This window comes from Thamnophis sirtalis, unplaced genomic scaffold (assembly GCF_051295495.1).
Source record: "Thamnophis sirtalis isolate CommonGarterSnake01/CBP01778 unplaced genomic scaffold, rThaSir2_p1.2 scaffold_4, whole genome shotgun sequence".
Taxonomy (NCBI): Eukaryota; Metazoa; Chordata; class Lepidosauria; order Squamata; family Natricidae; genus Thamnophis; species Thamnophis sirtalis.
In genome coordinates, this window is record NW_028261384.1 from 50,493,593 (window position 1) to 50,511,537 (window position 17,945).

A 17,945-nucleotide genomic window follows, 5' to 3' on the forward strand; every position below is an offset into this window, starting at 1 on the left:
TCTCAAGTCCTCTGAAGAAGTCCCGCCCTCACTTCCTTCTCTTTGAGAAGCACCTTGCAAACGGGGGTGGGGCATGAGAGCGTACTGGTACTGGGGCGAGGTCACGCCACTGTGGAATGAGTACACAAAAGTACGGCAAATTTCTGCCACCGGTACGCCCATAGTGGTACGTACCAGGCAGAACCCACCTCTGAAGTGGACAGTCTTTCATAACAGCACAGTTTTACACCAAGTATCCTTCTCTATAAGATAAACATATTGTCTAAGCATTTTCTGATATCTAAGGCAAAGTTGTTGAGAATGGTGAAAATTCATTTCTATCATTGTTCCACATTGCTGGTTTCTGATTGCCATTGCCAGACAGAAACTACTGGTTTATTCCTTGGTGCCCAGCAGTAGACTGATTGAGAGAGACAGTGAGGTTATGGAATCTGCAAAAAATCCAGTCAGTATTGATGTCTTTAGAGAAAACATACTTGTTTGCAATAATATATTATACTGTATATTATTAACTTCAAAGCACCCACTTATCAATAAGAGAATAATTGTAGGGACTATAGCTATATGAAGCTCATAACAGAGAAATCTTTTTTAAAGGTAATTCTGCATTCATAGATTTTATACAAAATTAATACAGACACACTATTCATTAAGCTTTTGCAAAGTAGGACTCATTAATGCACAAACTTACTTAAATAGGCCTCATGCTGTGAGATGCATAATATTGCCATATTCCCTGAGAAAAAAACCTTCATGTACTTTGTTTGGCCTGATATTTGCATACAGTTCATTCCACTTAGCTATAGCTGTTTTCCTGACTTATGTATATCTGGTTTCTTTATTCTAAGGTGGGGAATTGTTTTGACACTTTAAAAGAAGGAATTGAGCTCCTTTAATACATTCTTTGCTTCAGCAGGAATTATTTTTTTAAGCTTACTGCCCTGAAATTCAAATTCCCATCAAATGTGCAATATGAAAATAGTTTATTCAAAGACTTTGGTGGGATATAGCATTTCTACCCATTTTATAATGTTTGTGGTCTACAACTATAACCTACATCAATTTAAAAAAAGGAAAGCTCATGTCTATTTAGTCAAATGGTCACTCAACAGTCTTTTGTTACTGTCAGATTATGGAGTGCCTAAAGAGGTATGCTTGGCTTAAGAAATTAGTAAAATACATCACTTTCTGCAAGCTTTTAACTTTTAATCATTTTAATGATTTTATTTTATTTTTTAATTATATTATAAGTTTATTAATTTTTAGTTTTTAAACAATACATATAATTATAAGCTTCTTTTAATACTGGAATAAACAGAAAAGCGGGAAAGATGTTCAACAACAAAATGAATTATATAGTTTAATCATAGGTAATCACAAATGTTAGAAGTACTTCTAGTTCTGAGCTGTAAAAAAACTCGAGGTATGTCCTATATTAGGGGTCCCCAACCCCTGGTCCACAGCATTCCAAAAACTGGAATGGCAAACAAACATTCCAGAAACTGGAATGGCAAACAAAGCCCTATCCGTGGGGTGCAGTCAGTACATAAAACCATAACCTTTCCAATCCACAGAAAAACCTCTCTCCACAGAACCAGTCCCTGGTGCCCAACAGTTAGGGGGCGCTGTCATATACTAGGAACATCTTAACAGGTTAGTTTTTCTGAAAGAGCTTTGGACAAAAATTATGATATATTCAATATCAGTGGTCTGTCTTTACGTTTGTCCCTACCTTTTACTGTATAATTTGAAAGTGTCAAGCCTACTATATCACCACTATATGTGGTAAAGCCCAGAGAACCTCTAGACAGAATATATAATGACCTTTTCAGATTTTGAGAAAGAGAATGGTGGTTTGTAAAAATTTTACATGTCCAAAACCAGAGGTGGTATTCAGTAGGTTCTGACCAGTCTGGAGAACCAGTAGTGAAATTTTTGAGTAGTTCGGAGAACCGGTAAATACCACTTCTTACTGGCCCTGCCTTCATCCTTTCTCTGTCTCCCGAGTCCCAGCTGATTGGGAGGAAATGCCTTCTGAGCCCCAGCTGATTTGGAGGAAATGCCTCCCGAGTCCCAGCTGATCGGGAGGAAATGAGAATTTTGCAGTAACCTTACCCTGGAGGGGGGAGGGAATGGAGATTTTACAGTATCCTTCCCTGCCACGCCCACCAAGCCATCTATGTCCACCAAGCCACACCCACAGAACCAATAGTTTAAAAAAATTAAATTCCACCACTGGTCCAAAACATCTGCACATTCCTTTTATACTAAGTAAATTTTGATAATCATCTTCTCACTGAATAAAACAGGTATTTATCAATTGAAGGTCAAGGAATTTGTGCCTTATGGAATCCTATATCCTTTCTTAAATGTGGTTAATAAATCTCTCTGACAAAGTAGCTTTTTTGGTTATGAGCAGCTTCTAGGGCTAAAAAAATAGATTTTTTTAGTTTTTGTGGTCATCTAGGTTTTTGCAGTCTAGAACAAATAGACATAATTCTATTGATGTATGGTAAAATTAAATTTTCCCACGTCCATCTCTTCATTACAGTCCCATGGTTTTTTTTCTATTCACAGCAATGGATTCCTATTATTATAAAATTAAGGCTACAATCCATGGGAAATCAAGATGGTGGACATGACACAGTTCTTTGCATAGCATGTGTGATAATCAGCCCCACAATATAGACTAAACCAAAATATAATTCCACAGAAATCTACAGTTACTTTTATTAAGATGAGCTATAGTAGTAGAATCTTGCAAGTCTGATTATGCTTCTCCTCTTATACTCATGTGAACTAGAAAGTTCTCTATCTGAGACATTTATATAAACAGATAGTCCTCAACATAGACCACACATGAAAGTGAAATTTCAATCTCTAAGTGACATAATTGTTAAATAACTCATCATGTACCTGGATCCGATTTTACAACCATTTTATAACCATATATTATTAAGTGAATCACATGGTTGTTAACTGAATCCAGTTTCCCCAATTGATATTGCTTGTTGGAGCTGTTTGGGAAGGTCATAATCACATGACTGTAAGATTTGCAACAATCGTAAATGCACACTAATTGCCAAGCATCCAAATCGCTGTCACATGACCATGGGGTGATGGAACAGAAGGATCATAAGAATCAAGTCTTCTTGGTAACTGTCTCTGGTCTCTACTCTCTGTTGAATGGTAGGAACGTCTTTTGTTATCATTTAAAAGGTATTGTAAAACATTTTTTTTTAAATCAAGATTTTAGGAGTAAATAGTTCTAAATTATTTTTTTCTACTATCCTAATATTTTCATTCAGTCTATTTTTAGGTCTTAGTGCAAATGGCAGTTAGGCTTCAGTAGCCAGTTAGAAAAACATTAAAAAAATAAATACATTAATTTATTTAAAAATAAATAAAAAGCAAGCAAACCTGTTGAAGGCTTGCTTGCTTTTGACAGGAATAAGGCTGCAATTAAAATTCTGAAGAAAAATGTAGAGATGCTTCTAAAATAACAAAATGCAGTAAGAATTGTTATATTTACAGGAACAGGAAAACTTGTACAAAGAAGAAAAGAAATTCACAAACATTATCAAGATCTAGCAGACAGAAGGAATTATACTCACTCCTTAATTCCTTGTATAATTGTGCTGTTTCCCACTGAATAACATTCATTTCAGGGCTTGGGGGGGGGGATATGTGACTGTGTGGGAAGGACAATGATATCTTTAAGTTATTAGATTGCCAAAACAGATTTTTTTTTCTAAGAAAAAGAGATCATTGTTTCCCAAATGGAAGAATGTCTGGATGAAAATTTTCTGCTGTTAACCACAGTGGGCTATATACCATAACTGTATCGCCTTTGTCCTTGCTGCTTTGAATGACTTCACATAAGAAACAATGAGAGTCCAATTTTGCAATGGTGAGCCATCTTCTAAATTACACAGATATACAATTGATAGTTAATTCAAATATTGAATCAAATTGCAAGCTCACTTGAAGAAAAAACATAGAACAAGGAGATAAAAGAAAGTGATATTTAAATGAACAGTTCATAAAATATTTAATTTTAAAATGTATTCATGAACTGAACTTGAATAGTTTTCTTTTTCCAAAACTAGAACTGATGCTCCAAGATGGACCACTATAGATGCATTTAATGAATTATTCATTTATTAGACTTAAATTTAACTTTTCATGTAGTACAAAGGAATAAATATAAATATGAAAACATGATTGATTTACTCTGATGAAAGATTGAAAGAATTCATAAAGGATATAAAAGTGAGGAAAGGTTCTAAATCTGGAAAGGTAATTATTTGGTATGTGTTGAGCATGGTTTTGTAATGGAAATGGATAGGGAATGAAAAGAAAGAAGTGACTGAAATGAAACTAAAATGTCTGAAGAAAAACAAACCTTATAAGAAAATAAAATATGGATTAATTTAGCATCCCAGGGAGTTAGTTTTTCTTGTTATGATTTCTAACTTTGGTCATCTAATCTTTTGCAGTCCATATGTGATACTAGCATCTAGCATCTTCCAATTAGAGACAAACAACCTGCTATCTATCAAGACGTTTGGTTTCAGGAAAAACTTGTCTTGTAATCTGCGATTCCTACACTGCAGAAACATTTGGCCTACACATCTTGATCAGGGTAAAGCTATAGATGCAATTTACGTAGACTTCTGCAAAGGCTTTGATTCAGTGGTGCATGACAAACTACTGCTAAAATCAAGCCCTTACGACATTTCTGGATCCCCACACAAGTGGATAACCACAAGTAGTCATAATAGGGAGCACCCTATCAAACCCGGCACCAGTCAGCAACGGTGTCCCCCAAGGCAGCGTTTTAGGACTCACACTCTTTCTGCTTTACATCAATGACCTATACGATCATATTAAAAGCATCTGCGTCCTCTTTGCTGATGACATAAAATTATTTAACATCACTGACAATGCTGCTGCTCTACAAAGTGAGCTGATCTATATGTCAGAATGGCAACTCCAAATTTCAACTAACAAATGCTCTGTCCTACACATTGGCAAAAAAAATCAGAACATCAAATACAAGTTGGGCAGAAACATCATCGTAGACAACCCTCACTCTATCAAGGACCTAAGAGTACTCATCTCAAAAGATCTAAGCCCCAGACCTCACAGTAACAGCATTGCCAAAAAGGCATTAAAAGTTGTTAACCTAATTTTGTGAAACTTCTTCTCTGGCAACATTGTACTGCTATCTAGGGCTTACAAAACCTTTGCCAGACCAATTCTCGAATACAGGTTGTCTGCCTGGAATCCACACTGTATATCAGACATTAATATAATTGAGCGGGTCCAGAGGTATTTCACAAGAAGAGTGCTCCATTGCTCTGCTCACAATAGAATCCCTTATGTCACCAGGGTCAAAATTTTAAGCTTGGTCAATCTGGAACTGTACTACCTGTGGTTGGACCTAAGCATAGTACATAAAATTGTCTGCTACAACATCCTAACTGTAAATAACTACTTCAGCTTCAACCAGAATACTACAAGGGCAAACAATCGATACAAACTCAAGGTAAACCGCTCCAAACTCAATTACAGAAAATAGGACTTCAGCAACAGAGTGGTCAATACCTGGAATCCTATACCCAACTCCATTGTTACAGCCTCAAACCCTCACAGCTTCAACCTTAAACTGTGTACCATGGACCTCATTCCATTCCTAAGAGGTCCATAAAGGGGTCATCCATAAGCGCACCAGCATCCTACCATCCCTGTCCTACTGTCCCCATTTACTTGTATTCATTTCCTTTGTTCATGTCCATGTTTATACTTATATTTGCTATCCTGTACATGTTTGACAAACTAATAAATAAATAATTTGGCTATCCTCCCTGTGGAGGATAGCAATTGCTATCAATCACTGTCCCTAAGGGAAAGTCAAATTAGATTTAGATAGTTGATAGAGCTGGGGGTATAGTCACCTCTCAAAAGTGGTCTAAAGAAACTGAATCATACAGAAAAAAGGGCAGAATCCACTCATCACCATGAGTCAGTAGGCAATCCTCATTGCCTATGTTGGGCAGCACCATCTACCACCAAGATGAAATGCTCTACATAATCATAAATTCCTCCTGCTTTACTTGGAAGTTCCCATCAGGTTTGCTTAACAAAATGAGTTCAGTCTACTTCAAGAAGAGTGCAAATTCCATTTAAAAATATGTTTCTTCACATTTTCTATTGGTGTCTTGGAAAATAGTGATGGAAGGCCATGGACCCAAACCACACTATCTGTTACCTGATTCTTTCACTGCTATATCTCTGATTACATGGATATGTTCAGTGCAATTGCAAACATCATTGATAAGGCATCTTCTCCTTCCCTGAATTCTCTTGCCCCCACATTCTAGCAGGAAAAGTGAGTTGAAGGAATTAATATTTTTAATAATAGTTATTCAGTTCATCTTTTTTCTTACAATTCCTCTGACTCCCCAGAAGTCTGACAATCTCCTTGCAGATTTTCAGGGTTGGCTAAGGTGACCAGATTTTAACATTGGTAAAGAAGGACACCATTGATGGGAGGGGGGGTGTTCTTGATTTTAAAAAAATTAAAAATCGGGACACGAGTCAAATTGTTCACGTGTGCATGCTCACATTTGTGAACCTGTAAGATTCACCACTGGTCCTAAGTCACTTTTTTAGTGCTATTGTAAATTGATTAGTCATTAAATGAACTGTTGTAAGTCAAGGACTACCTGTACTGTTCTAAACAAAAAACCTGTAACCATATATCCCCAAAAACCCTGTAACCATATATCCCCTTCGGGGGAAAAGGGCGGCATATAAATAAAATCAACATTCAACATAACCATTAGTCTGATCAGCCCTTGTAACATATATCACAGCCTTCAAGATGGGGACATCTGCAATAGGAGATAAAAAAGATAGTTTTCAATTATACTGCCGGCTGGTGAGTGCTCCCATGTTTCAGGCGCGGCGGCAGAGGGCATCCGGGGTTGCCGAAGGGGGGCAGAGAGAAGGGGATGTGTGTCAGCTTCCCAGTTCGCAGCAGACCTTTTCTAGTCAGCGCAAAGGACTTCCCCGGACTTTCTTTGCTGAGTGGGGGCTTCAGTAGAAAGGAAAGCAACTTCAGAGCTGCGGCTGGCGTCAGGCCAGCAAAGCTTCCCACTGATGGCTACACTTTGGAAATGCGGATCTCCAATGCCAGGTCCACGCCAGGAGGTTCGGGGCTTCCCTCCAGGACACCTGCACAGCCAGCAGCTGTGTCCACAGGCTCCGTGGGGAAAAGCGGGCCACGGGAAAGGGGAACAAGTGCGCTCCCCGCCTGCCCGTTCCAATCTCGCCCACCCAGTTCCCAAACCCTCTCTTCGGAAAGAGCAGCCTCTGGCAAGGTGTCTTCCCCGCCCCGCTCGGGCCGAAAGCAAATAAACAAATAAAATATAAAATGCTGGTTTACCTTTCTCTGCTGCTTCTCTCCCAGGCTGGAGCCGAGAGGAGATACCTGTCCTAGTCTTCCTACTGCCCCCGTGTCCCTTCTGTCTCCCCGTTGCTCAGAAAAGCAACTCCAGGAAGGTCCTTTGGTGGCGGCAGGTGTCCTAGAACCTGCCTGATAGCAAAGGACCTTCCCAAAGTTGCTTTTCTGAGCAAAGGGGAGAGAGAAGTGACAAAATACCATCCGGCCGGGACGGGTATACAGGGCTGGGGGCGGGGCAGGCTTACGTCCGGGTCTGGTCACAAAAATCGGGACTTTTTAAGAACACAGCGGGACATGGGACAAATTGTGCAAAATTGTGACTGTCCCGCCAAAATCAGGATGCCTGGTCACCTTAGGGTTGGCAGAAGTGGAAAAAGAAATCTCTTTCGTACAGTGGAGAGTGTAGTTTGAACAAATACAACTTACTACCCAAAGCAGTCATAGAAAATAATGCTCAGAACTATATATATGTGGAGGGGGTTTTAAGTTCCACAGAAGGCACTATGGCAAATCCATTTCAGAATGAGAAGAGCTAGCACTTCACAAAATCCATTATTGTTATATAGCACAAACTCATAAAAATCCTTATGCAAATGCATTGGAAAAACGTTTGAGCAAATAAAAGCTGTTTTTACATGTTAAATTAATCCTGGGTTGTCTGTGCTGTTATGAATTTTTATGATTTATATTGCCAATTAAGAATCATTTTAAAATCTCCTACTAGGCAAAAGTATAGAAATACTGGAAGTATAACTAGTATTCTGAGAGGTACCTTCATAAGGAAGCACGATTCTTACTTGACAGCTGCTCTGTGCCTCCTGTGTTACAGTTCCAAACTATTTCAAGTTATAAATTGAGATGCCCCATTTTAATTGCAAAATATGCCTTTTCTAATTGGCCATGAGTCTCATCTCATAGGAATTTGTTCAATTATTTGACAATGCAATCCATCGTTCTTGCTCTGGAGTATAGCTTTATATCTCTGTGGGCAGAGGAATTTCCTCATGAAGCAAAGCTATAGTTTCATTTCTATAGTGTTTCATATGCAAGAAATGCTGATGTTTGATCCAGTATGTAGCTTTTCACCATTTTGCTAATCCTTTAGGAATGCATGGAAAAAGGAAATGAAAAGTACTTTCATTTAATTATTTTTAAAATGTATTTTCCAACTATACAAAGCCTCTATTTTCCAACTACATGAATACATTGTTAAAATTTGTGTATCACTGATGCCTCAACTGGTATTTTGAATGCAACAATATTGCTATTGTATTCACATTTCAAAAAAATTATTTTCCACTCAGGGAGTAGACTCCATCGGCCTCCACCCTTAACCACACTTTCATATAACTATTTTGCTTATTCAGTTTTTACATTCTCCCTCTCTCTCTCCCTCTCCCTCCCTCTCTCTCTCAAGCACAAATATATATGCAGAAGAAACATGTTTACATCCAAACTGAATTTGCAGCCTCAATGAAATAAACCCAAAATGTATGACTATTTGTTTTGAAATCCAGTTAGTCTCATATTGTTTATAAGACAGCCCTTGCGTAGAATACAGAACAACTCTAAAATCAGTTATGGAACATTGATCTAAGGAAAGACATACTTGAGGAAACGCATTTCATAAGATCAGGGACAGAATGGTTACATTGGGATCAGATTGAATCTATTCCATTTGCATCCACAGCACGGTGAATACTACTGTGTTTCCCCAAAAATAAGAGCCAGTCTTATTTTATTATGGGTTCCAAAATATGTACTAGAGCTTATTTTTTGGGAAATATGATCAAGGTGATCAGACTGACTGGGCATCCCATTCTCCCCCGGCACAAACACAAGAGCCAACAAGTGCATTGGAACCAATGGTATTGGTTGATGCACTCTGGGGCTGCACAGAGTGGAAGGCATGGAGCAAAAGGCAAGCAATCCCAACATGTAGAACAGAAGGCAAGCAATCTTGATGTGCTGCGTGGGCTGCAGTCAAGCCAAGAGACATGAAGATCAGCCTCCTGTGGCTGCCTTTTACTGTGGCCTACTGTTGCTTGGCTTTCCCATGGCCCGCATGGTACATCTGGATGCCTGCTTCCTTTCCATGCCTCTGTCTCTGCCTGCTGCCAGTGTTGCTGTGCGAAGATGAGCCTCCTGTGGCCAGCACTGCTCTGGCCCCCTGCCATTCAGTTTTTTCCCACAGTCCATGCAGTATGTCCAGATCGCCTGCCTCTCCCCTTCCTTTGCTTCTTCCTGCTGCTTGCACAGGTACTCAACTCACTTGTGTTGCCTGGGCTGCAGCTGCTGCCAGATACCATCGGCCTGTGCATGCTTGCCATCTCCTATGTTGGCCATGCCCACTCCCCTTCACTAGGGCTTAATTTTGGAGTAGGGTTTATATTAGATGCATGTGTAAAAATGTGTTTTAAAAAACCCAGTCTAGGGCTTATTTTTAGGGTCATATTTTCAGAAAAACATGGTAGTAGAGATAGTTGTTGAGTTACAATCATTCATTCATTTAGTGACTGTTCCAAGTTACAACAGCACTGAAAATTTATGAACATTTTTCACACAACAATTGCAGCATCCCTGTGTCAGATTATTAAAATAGGATGCTTAGCAACTGGCATGTATTTATGAATGTTGCAGTGTCCCAGGATCATATGACCACCTACATACAAGCAAAATAAATGGGGAAGCTTAACAATCATGTTATTAACTTAACAACTGCAGTGACTCACTTAACCACTGTGACAAGAAAGATGGTAAATTGGGGCAAAATTACTTAACAATTGTCTTGCTTACCCACAGTCATTTTGGGGTCAGTTGTGGTTATAAGTCAAGTACTACCTGTAATACTTCACATCTAGAAATTGTTTTTCCTTAAAAAAATCCAGCTTACTTTTAAAAGTGGATGAGATGGTCTGGATTATGTTCCTGTTCCTCTTTTTATGACAAAAATCACAGTAATTCAATATCTCTTTCAGACCCTGATTTTCCTTATCCAATTTAATAGTTTGACCATGAGGCAACCTATGACCTTAAATTATTTTAAGAAAACAATAATTTTCTGCAACCAAAGCTATAGCCATTTTGTGCATGTTCAAAAGTAAATAAACAAAGGTGAAATAAAAGACAGACAGGTTACATGAGATGAGCTTAGGAATTTAACACGAAGTTTTTGTTACATTCCTGAACATTTTCCCCTGTAAGCAAATTATTGAAAGTGAAGGTGAATGATAAAAGTTTACTGTTGTGAATTGCAATGCCTAGGACATGTTCTTGTTTTTACTTAATAAATTCGTATTCGTATACTTTATTTGTATGCCGCCCTTTTCCCTGAGGGGACTCAGGGCGGCTAACAATTCAAGGGGAGGGGAAGACAAACAAGTTACAAACATGAAGACAGTACATTGTTAAAAAAAGCACAACAGTCATACCATTCGGGTGGGGTTAAAGTCATTAGCCCCAGGCCTGCTGGGACAGCCAGATTTTAAGGGCAGCGCGGAAGGTCTGGAGGGTGGTAAGGGTCCGGATCTCCATGGGGAGTTCGTTTCAGAGTGTTGGAGCAGCCACCGAGAAGGCTCTCCTCCGGGTAGTTGCCAGTCGACATTGGCTGGCTGATGGAATTCGGAGGAGGCCTAATCTATACGATCTTATTGGTCTAGTGGAGGTAAATGCAATAAGTATAAATTTGCAACAGTGAACATATGTATTTCAATTGATATTTGATGAAGATTCAACTCTCAATAAGGATGAGAAATAAACAACAGATCAGGTCTGTTAGAGGAATGTGATCTTTTCTAAATTTTATAAGTTATAGAAGTTGTAGAAATAGTTACTGCTATATAGAGCATGCAAGGACAACTAGATATAAAGATATAGGCGATAGTCTCTACCAGTGGTGGGTTCCGGAAGCTGTTACTTCTGGTTTGCTCAGGGACGCGCCATGCATGTGCAGTACAATGAAAATTGCTCTGTGCATACACAGAAGCCAAAAACAAGATGGTGGTGCCTATGGGGCCACTGGGAGAAGCAGTTCAGGGGTGTGGCAGGCCTGGATCACTGCTGGTGCCAGCGACCTAAGCCACCAAGCTACTTCCGGTTCCGCCAGACTGGTCCGAACTGATAGGAACCTACCACTGGTGTCTACTACCTTAACTTTTCAGGGTCTTGAAGAAGATACAGAGGAACAAGAGATAGGACAATAAGGAGACGTACTTCTATCTGTAAAAAAACTAAAAATATTTGTGATAGTTGGTAACTCCTTGTGCCAGCTGGACTGATCATCTTGTGAAGGGTACTGTCTGCTAGGAACAGGGACAAGGGATATGACAGACATCTTTCAAGGCTTATTAAATGTTCTGAAAATTATCCTTTCCATGTGATAGAGAAAAATATTGTGTATAATAGGGATTACTCTATCACTATGATTTTTAAAGATCCAGAAAGAATGTTCAAGACCCTGGAAGACCAAGCAAATGTTCTTCTTGTCCATGGAAGAGAAGTAAATGGAAGAAGACAGTAAGACTATGCAGATTGTCTTAATGAAAGAGATTTAGTTTCTGATATCCTGTCTATTGACAAACTACTGCCACTTTGCAAGAACTGATAAACAACAAATTGGCCAGTTTGTTGAGTGTGGACAGAATAATTTTGATCTGAATATTATGGGGACTGGAAATAGAAACCTAGTACTATGTTGTACTCTGTAGAAAAAGATTGATGTGCTGCTGGAAACAAATGAATTATTTATTTTAGATCATCTCTTCTGCTAGCAACTTTTCATTATTTATTGCCATACTAGCACACAATGTTGCTACCTTATAGTAAGTTGCCTATCATCAAGAAAGAAGGTAAATAGGGCCAAATATAGGACCAGAATGAGATATTACTATCTCATTCTTTATAATTTTCAGAATGTGCCGTGACATCTTCAGATATTTTGATAAGACTCAGAATTATTAGAACAAATGTGCTTCTTATAGGATCTTATGAAATCTACCTCAGCAGAATGCATGTAAGACTGCCAAATTGGGCCTGGAAGAAGCCTTTGAAATGTTATGTGATATATATAGAGTACACTTCAGACTTACACTCCTAATACTGTGAATAACAAACATAGAACTTTCCTATTCTATGTCTAGCACTTGTTTAAAAATAGCCATGTCTTGATTGTAAGGGTCAGAGAGCAAAAGCTCTGGAGGGAGGCCATGTATCTACAAAAACATTAGAGAACCAGGAATATTAGGCAAATGATAAGCATTAATACAAAATTTAAAATCAAAGCCAAGCACAAGTCTTTATTCTAGATAGGCCTGCTCCAGAAAGAGGATGACATTCCTTGGAAAGTAAATACAAACAGGCATTTATCTGTGGTAAAATAGTGAATACAGAAATAACAATTGATACACACAATCCAATACTTGCTTTGCTAACATTCAATACATTGTCAGATCTCAGCAGCCCAAATCACAACCAGTCCTTTGGGAATCAACAGTTGATCATCATCATTTCAACAACTGAGTTCATTCCTAATGAATCCAAACAAAAGCTTTATTAATCCCGTAATATGCTATGGTACAACAAATTGTCTTCCTTTTTAATCTAGTTTAGTGTGACATGTGAACCTAGCCAAGGAAGAGGAGGAGAAGGATTATATTGCTCTTTTATAGGTTGAGAATTAATACAGCATTAGATGCCTAAGAGGCTAAGATTTAATATTCTACATTTGCTGACTTTCAGTAGGGCAACATTTTCATTGGGAGTTGTCCACCTTAGGGGGAAAAAGTTGCCCAATGGTTATTTAGCAGCAAATGCTTCTATACCACCTTTTTACCCCTTGATTTATGAAACAAAGAGACCTGCTTTAGCAAACACTTTCAGCAGGAACAGGTGGGGAAGAGATGAAAGAAAATTGGCACATATTAAGTAAACATTTTTAAAAGGCTGGCTCTTTTTGAGGGACAAATTGATTGCAACCTTTGAGTGCCAGATTACCATTTACTTCATACAAACCAGAGGTACCGTATTTTTCAGACTATAAGATGCACCCCCCCCCAAAAAAGTGAGTGGAAATGTCTGTGCGTCTTATAGAGCAAATATTACGATGGGGGGAGGGGGATTGATACAGTGCCAATCAGCTGTTCTAGGCAGCAGGGACTGGCAATTAGCAGCAAACAGATTGCAGCAAATGGGCTGGGGAAAACAGGCTGTGGTGGCGGCAAAGAATGGGTGGCTGTGATTTCTGCCACCTAGAATAGCTGATAGGTGGTATGGTATTCTGGGAGGTAAATCAAATCGCCAATCAGGTGCTTGGCAGCGGTCACCAGTGTTTCCTGGCAGCAGTGGCAGCTCAGTTCAGTTGACCGCTGGTCGGAACAATGGAGCGAAGCCCTGACAAGCCATGTGTTAGGGCGGCAATAACATGATGAAGCTGACAAGGCTGTTTGGGTTTTTTTTGCTACAAGGACGCTAGCCAGATGAATACCAGATGGATGCTGGGATGCAGAGGCAGTTTTTTTTCCTTGTTTTCCTCCTCTAAAGCTAATGTGTGTCTTATAGTCCAGAGAGTCTTATAGTCTGAAAAATATGGTATATCCCAGGTGGAAAAACTAGGACATTTGCTCTGGTAGGAACACCTAGCAATCACATATTCTGATGAATATTCAATGTTTTGTATCTGAAAAACAGAAGAAAAAGATATTTGTGCTGCAGGGGTGGATTTCAATTTTTTTTACTATCGGTTCTGTGGGTGTGGCTAGGTGGGGGGACATGTGTCTGACTGGGCATAGCCACCTTGAGGTCACTCATGCACATGCACGTGCAGTTACAGGAAAAAGGAGGTGGAAAAAATAAGTCTAATAATTTGAACATTCTATATGCATTTATAGTTGTTGATTTACCTCCTTGCAGCAAACAAGTTGTTGACTTACCTCCTTGCAGCAAACAAGAAAATGATTAGCACAAGAAAAATAATCTGCCTCTGCCTCTCAGCAATTTGCCTCGTGGAGCAAACAGCAAGTTTCACTTTCAATTTCTCCCAATAATCAACTGCTTCAGGCTTCAGGGATTGCTATAGTCCAGTGGTCCCCAACCTTTTTATCGCCGCGGACCAGTCAGCCTTTGATAATTTTACCGTGGCCCGCTGAGTGCGCGCAGGGGTGGGAGGGCGTTGTTCGCGACGATACATTGATTGTTTATATATCAGATTGTTTTGATTAAACAACTTTTATTTTATTGTATTTAAACATGCCTTACAAAATAAAATACAATTACATAAATATAAAGTGCTTTAATATGCCCCCCCCCCACCCGGACAGACTTATGTTCCTCAAAGACCATCCTGAACCCTCAACCCGGACCAACCTTTCTGCCCGCCCTCCCCCTCCTCACCACATTCGGCGGGCAAAGAACAGAGCGTGCGCGCGCGAATGCCGTGGAGAGAGAGAATATATATATATATATAAATATATAACTGTTTGGGAGTAAAAGCGGGGAGGCGCACCCGGCGGGGGGGGGGAGGAGGAGGAAGGAGGGTGGGAAGGAAGCTGGCAAGCGAAGAACAGAAAGTAATTAGCAAGGATTAAAACGACCTGCCGGAAAAAGGAGAGGGGAAAAAAAAACACCAGATCTGACGGCTAGTGCAGCCTCCACCGGAGGGGCTGCAGAAACACACACCGCCAGTCCTGTCCTTCCTTTCCAACCAGTCTCTCTCCGCGCGCGCATACACACACACACACACACACACCACACAAACACACACCCGCCGACAGATATGCACGCACACACACACTTTTTTTTTTTTTTGCAATTGGCAGAACTACGGTTTTCTTTCTTTTAAAAAAAAATAATTAAATGGAGGTGGGGGGTGTGTGGAGAGAAAGGGAGAGAAGCGGACACATAAAACCGAGCCGCACTCGCGAACCACAGCATGCATCTGGGTGACAAAATTGCAGGGAGAAAGCAGGAAAAGCCGAGGAGAGAGCAAAAAAAGAAAAGAGCCAGACCAAGCGCGGCAGGGCGGGAAGGAAGGCGATGATGATTGGGGGAGGTTTGAAAAAGCAGATCCAAGCGCAAAAGTTACTGAGTGATTTCAGCAGCGGCCGGAACAGTTTTCTTGACTCCCTCCCTCTCTCCCTCTCTCCTCTCTCACTCTCTCTTTCCCTGGCGATGGATCGGTGCGGGAGGGGGGGAGAGAGAAGGGAGGAGACGGCGAGGGAGGGAGGGAGAGAGAGCCGAGGGTGGGACCAAAGGGGGGGAGAGAAATGCATTTAAGAGGAGCGGATTTAAAAGAGCGATCATGGCCCCCGGCCGCTGCGCGGCCCAGTGCCAGGTACTCCACGGCCCGGCACCGGTCCGCGGACCGGGGGTTGGGGATCACTGCTATAGTCTATTGAAGCCTCCGCAAGCCCACGTTTGCTGCAAAGAGGTAAATTGCTGGGAGGCAGAGGCCAAAGTGTTGGGGCCGGTATGTGGGTGGGGCTACATTCAGTATATAAGACGCCTCCAAATTTTCACCCTCTTTTAGAGTGGGGGGGAGATGCTTCTTATACTCCAAAAAATACAGTAAATATTTGTACTGTAGATAAAAATCAGGTCATGTGAAATCTATTCATACTTTTCAAGTGTGAGACAAATACTTTTTGTGCCCAAGGATCATATTCAGTATTTCTGAAGGCAATAGTCCAGCCACAGATAAATGTTACACAAGAGCTTGCTCTTCCTGAGACCATTGTCTGTGAACTGTCCCTAAATACCACAGTTCATTTCTTACTATGTTATAGAGCCCCCAATTACAACTTTGGTCATAAGAACAAGCTAACTGCACCATTAAATGGGCAGATTCCTGCCCGCACCTCCTTATTTTTTTGGTGACCTCAATTTGCCACTTATTAATTGGATCCTAAACAAATGTACAACTGAACCTATACATGCTAAATGCTGTTAAATGCTGTTACAATTCTAGGCCTGGAGCAGTTGGTAACGAGCAACACTAGGCTCAACAATTGCTTAGATTTAATCTTCTGTAATAGCTTAAATTCAATTTATGACCTACAAGTTAAAGACCCTTTTCCCAACAGTGATCACAGCATGATTGATTTTTGTCTCAACTTGTGTCCTTGCAAAGAGGGTCATAATGAGGGGACTCCAAATTAGAACTTTCAAAAATCCAATTATGATCTCATAGCTGCCGATCTCGCATCTCTTGATTGGCACCTTCTGTTCACAGATTGTACAACATCAAAACACTTTTTTGCTCAAAGTCAATCAAGTCATTAATCTATATGTACCTAAAATAACCCCTAAAGCCACCCCCCCACAAATTACCCATAACAATAAGAAAGTTACAATTTTAAAAAAAAAACCTCTGTGGCAAGAAAACAAAATTGGCTATGTAGCCAACTTTAAAAACTGCTACAAAGCCTTATGCCCCCATTTAAAGTCTGAATGTACTAATCACCAGTGCAAACAGGAGGAAGAGCTGCTAAACTTGAACTCCTCCTGAGCCGTCTATAATTTCATAAATGTCAAACATAAAGGCTCAAAAACTATCCCATACCTAAAAGGACCTAATGGAGAAGACTGTAACAATGAAACTGCTAAAGCCAACCTCTTCAATATGTTCTTCAACTCAGTCATTGTCAACAGCAATGGCTGTTGTCTTCTCATTTCCTAGTCGTACCATAACTAATTGTAACCATTTACTACATATTGATTTTACAGTAGATAATGTTGAAACAGGACTACATAACTAAAGCCATCTCTATCTATTGGCCCTGATGGATTATGTGCCTGCTTTTTAAAAAAGCTTGCCATTGCCCTAGCTGAACAGAAGTGCACAATCTAAGAGGTATCCTTCAGAACTGGCTCCTTGCCTGACCTACTGTCATTAGCTACATTTATATCTATCTTTAAAAAGGGAGATACTAGTTTAGTAGAAAATTACAGACCAATCTCACTGTGCGTCATCTGTAAAGTTATGGAATCAATTATAAACCAATCCATCACCCTCCACTTAGAGACAAACAACCTGTTATCTAATAAGTTTTAGGAAAAATTTGTCCTGTAATCTGCAATTCCTACACTGTGGAAACATTTGGACCACACACCTTGACCAGGGTAAAGCAATGGATGCAATTTATATAGACTTTTGTAAAGCCTTTGATTCGGTGGTGCACGACAAACTACTGTTGAAACTAAGTTCTTACAGTATCTCCAGATCCCTGCACAAGTGCATAGCCGTATTCCTGTCAAACAGACAACAAATAGTCAAAATAGGAAGGGCCCAATCTAATCTGGCACCTGTTAACAGCGGTGTCCTCCAAGGCAGGGTTTTAGGATCCACACTCTTTCTGCTTTATATCATTGACATACTAAAAGCAACTGTGTCCTTCTCACTGATGACATAAAATTATTTAACACCACTGACAATGTTGCTACCCTACAAGGTAACCTTGACTATGTGTCAGAATGGTCGTGC

At 40.0% G+C, this 17,945-nt stretch overlaps 2 pseudogenes; both read left to right on the forward strand.

Annotated features, from left to right (window-relative positions):
• The first annotated feature begins 1,132 nt into the window (after nucleotides 1-1,132).
• Nucleotides 1,133-5,713, forward strand: LOC148045838 (uncharacterized; annotated as a pseudogene).
• Nucleotides 5,714-12,275: 6,562 nt separating this feature from the next.
• Nucleotides 12,276-17,141, forward strand: LOC148045839 (uncharacterized; annotated as a pseudogene).
• The last annotated feature ends 804 nt before the right edge of the window (nucleotides 17,142-17,945 follow it).